Below are 4561 nucleotides of genomic sequence, written 5' to 3'. Positions count from 1 at the left end.
TCTACATATGTACATACACACGTAACATGCAAAACTTCAGAGAGATATGGTAGCGAAGGCTACACATCAGCATGTGACTCTTGCTGTAAACATTCAAGAGGACTCGGGAAATGAAAATTGTTGCAAGCATCTGTTTTGTCTACTGATACCTGTCGAGGTAGACTTCCCATACTGGATCGATAGCATTTCTCAATCTACAACTTCACAGCAAGGACTTGAGGTAGGTGCTCTTGTGCCTACTCAGTATTTAAGCATTGCATGATGGTCGAGGTACTGGTTTTTTAACACATGTATAAATGTTTTTCATCTACGGTTAAGTATGTGTCAGTAATCACGCATCAGATAATACACTTGCTCAATACGTTTAACATTTGCTCAATACGTATAACATTTGAACTAACTACCGAAAAGTGGAACTAGTATTGTGTATTGAGGCTTATATTATATGATTTGTAAATTGAAAATTAACCTACATGGTTACGACTTCATACCTACTTACTCGTTTTTGGCTTCGATAATGTATAACTTGTTGAATAGATAGTGATAGGCTCAAGAAGATATTGGTACTGGTCTTTTCTGGTATTCGGTACTTTAAATTTTTGGATTCTCTAAAAATAGGTATATTTGCATTATTAAGCCTACAGGTATGTATTCTGGAAAATCCGGTGTCAACAGTTGGGAACTCTGACCGTTATATGATTTCATTTACCTGGCTACCTACCTATACATCGCTCATAGCATAGATTCCATGCCATGGTATTGAACTTGTGGTGATTCTACCAGACTTTAGGTTTTGAAAAGCGGATTCGTGTAACATTTGAATTCGTTTTTTAATGCATTTTCTGGTCCTATAATGCATTTGGAGGATGTTCTACAGTTATTTTTTGGAAAAAGGTCAAATATACAAGCAAATTGCTGGCATAATTCGTGCGCAGGTGAAAATTAATGAAAATGGTTTTTTAGTTACTCTTTCAAGAATAGGTGTGCAGCTAGAATTTGATGGTGTGTCTTTTGGCTTAGCTGGAGCTGAACAGGTGGATACCCTATCTTGTTACATATGCATAATCCACCTTTGATAAAGGACATGTGGATGCCTTCATTACTTGCTCATGCGCATTAGGTGCCGAGTTTCGGTGGATACCATATCTTGTTACATATGCATAAATGTGTCCTCCATGGTGCATATGCTGTGGATGCATTTCGCTCTATCCTTGCTGACCCGCCCGAAGGGAATTCAGATATCACCAACTTCACTCGCCCTAACCAGCTCAACACTGATGCATGATGATCGTTCCACACACACACACACACACACACCCACACACTTGGCTAATAGAGGACCTTCTGCGAGGGTTTGGAAGCAAGATACGAGCACTCTACACACATACATGCGCACTTTGATCACTCCTCGATCACACACATGTGGGCACTCTAGAACTTCTCAATTACAGGTCTTGCACTACTCTTGAGTATACGGTTTGCTCTTGGTGTACCACAAGGATGCGTCTCTATGAGCAGGCTTGACCCCATTTGGATGGAAAATTTTGGCATCTTCGCATTGGGTTCACTTCTTCGCTTTGCCCCCTTCCAATGCTCAAAAGAATAGCAGTATTCATCTCTACACCCAGGTCGATAATCTATGACCCAAGCTGGATCACCATACAGGTAGGTGTCTATGCACCTACTCAGTAATTTGATAATTTGTATTTTTTCTAAATAATGCATCTCCTACAATATTCTACTTTATCATACTTTATCAGTATATGATGGTATTGAGATCTTTCCATCCCTGGCATTCTATTGCGAGTATATCTAGCCTTTTTAATTGTACTTTAATATATGGATAAAAATACTATGGATTGTAATGATAGGTATTTCCTGTGGAGTTTTTCTTTGTGCTGAGAATAAACATTGTTTGGGCTTTGGGCTGAACATAAGCATGGTTTTAGTTCTGGTATTCTCTTAAACTATTACATGCGGACTCAAAAAAGTGACTCAAACATCTACCTATCAACATGACTCTGGTAGACTACGTATGGGATTCTTTAGCACTGATAATTGCATATGCTACGAACTGTGGTAATACTTTTGTGAATGAACAATTGTGACCAAGATTTCTACTGCCTTATTTGGATTTCTTAAAACAATTACATGCTTGTTTTGATGATACTGATTGATGGTCTGACCATAAATTCTGCATGCCTTCGACCTCACACACACACACACACACACACACACAATTTTTCATCTTACACCTTGCAACCACCGAAGTTGTTGTGCTCTCTCTCTCTCTCTCTCTCTCTCTCTCTCTCTATATATATATATATATATATATATATATATATATATATATATATAAAGTCCAGGAAGCTCCATAGCCATTGTTAGCTCTCTCTCTCTCTCTCTCTCTCTCTCTCTCTCTCTCTCTCTCTCTATATATATATATATATATATATATATATATATATATATATATATATATATATATATATATATATGTATATATATGGCCAAAGATAGCCACAATGAGCAAGCAGCAAAGTCCAAGAAGCTCCATAGCCATTGTTAGCTCTCTCTCTCTCTCTCTCTCTCTCTCTCTCTCTCTCTCTCTCTCTCTCTCTCTCTCTCTCTCTCTCTCTCTCTCTCTCTCTCTCTCTCTCTCTCTCTCTGTGGACAATACTGCAAGAGATTATTTCTCGGGTGATCCACAACTGCTCTCTTTTGACGAGCTGAAAGGTGGTTCGAGCATGAATGAACATATGCAAAGCCATCCCATTCACACTTCCATTCAGACAAATCTCACTAATCAGGAGTTTGGATGTAACTATTGGGTTACAAAGAAACGCGAACAAAGAAGCAAAGAAAGACATCCTTCTACTGCAGATGGATTACCAAAAGCCAGGACAAGGAAGAGTATTTGCACAGTGGTGGCATGATGTTGGCGCAAGCAAACACTAGGACTGTCAAGGATAGAAAAGAATGAAATATTCCAGCAACTCTTGGACCATCAAACTTTTTTCGAGCTGCAAAAATCAAATTTTAGCAATGTCAAAGAGACCGTTCTATCGGGTGTGCACAACACTTTGACTCAAATTAAGGTCTTGCACTCAACAAGTGAGCTTTTTGTGAAGAGAACCTCTTTGAAAATGATCTTGAATAATAGTACATGTGTGACCTCAGTAAACCAATCTAGAATTGCTAGTGTCCTAGGTATCCATCAAAGAAATATAGCTACTGCAAGTCCAAGGCTGGAGAATAAAGTTGAGGATAAAGTGTTGCCATTGAGTGCATGTGAGAGACAATTAAAGGTTATATACAGTAGCAATGCATTTGTATGTAGTTCCAAAGCTATCCTGCATAGAAGCAAAGCCCCTATGCATTACCAAATTTGGTGTTCAATTGTATAGTAGTAGTTCCAAAGCCTATTTATAGAGTACCAAAGCCTCTTTGTAGTACCTTATCCTCCCCAGAGGTGCCAAAGCCAATCTATAGAGTACCAAAGCCTCAGTCTATTTTACCAAATCCTAATTTTGTAGTACCAAAGTGTTTGTGCAGTACCAAACGTACTCCCTTTATAGTATCAAAGCATTCTTGTTTATCACCAAAGCATTTGCAAAGTACCCATATGGGTACTCGTCTGCATGGAGTTCTACTATGAGTCAAAAGTAGTTAGACAGTACCAAATCTGAATTTTTGCTATATTGCACTGGTCCTCCACAAAACCAAAGGTCTTTGTATAGTACCCAAGCTGCTGTAAACCACCAAATTTGGTACTCTCTTGCATGCCAATGGTTGTACATAGCACCAAAAGCCTAAAGACATTACCAAATATGGAAATAGTATGTCATAGTACCAAAGGTTGCATCAATAATACACAAGCATCTTTGAAATACCCAGTTTGGTACTCCCCTAGATGCCTATGGTTGTACATAGTACCAAAAGCCTAAAGACAATACCAAAAACAATCCAACTTGCTCTCTTGCATTTCAATGGTTGTAAATAGTGCCAAAATCCTAAAGACAATACCAAATATCGAAATAGTCTATGATAGTACCAAAGGTTGCATGAATAGTACCCAAGCATCTTTGAACTACCGAATTTGGTACTCTCCTGCATACCTATGGTTGTAGTACCAAAAGCCTAAAGACAGTACCAAAAACAATCCAATTTGGTGCTCTCTTGCATGCCAATGGTTGTACATAGTACCAAAAGCCTAAAGAAATATGGAAATAGTCTATTATAGTACCAGAGGTTGCATGAATATAACCCAAGCATCTTTGAACTACCCAATTTGGTACTCTATTGCATGCCATTGGTTGTACATAGAACCAAAAGCCTATAGACAATAACAAATATGGAAGAACCCACTTTGTTGTGTATTGATGTGTGTTGGTTCTATATTGTGCCACAACAAAGGTAGAAATAAAGCATTTTGGTTACCCAGCAGGACATTTTGGTACTCTGGATTTCTAAATTTTGATAAACTACCAATGGTTCTACATTACCATATTTGGTACTATCTAGAGCCAGTTTTGGCACTACTGCACGAGTGGCATTTTGC

The sequence above is a fragment of the Adiantum capillus-veneris genome, chromosome 12, assembly GCF_014529385.1.
Source record: "Adiantum capillus-veneris isolate H3 chromosome 12, ASM1452938v2, whole genome shotgun sequence".
In the NCBI taxonomy this organism is placed as follows: domain Eukaryota; kingdom Viridiplantae; phylum Streptophyta; class Polypodiopsida; order Polypodiales; family Pteridaceae; genus Adiantum; species Adiantum capillus-veneris.
This window is presented reverse-complemented; position numbering follows the sequence as displayed.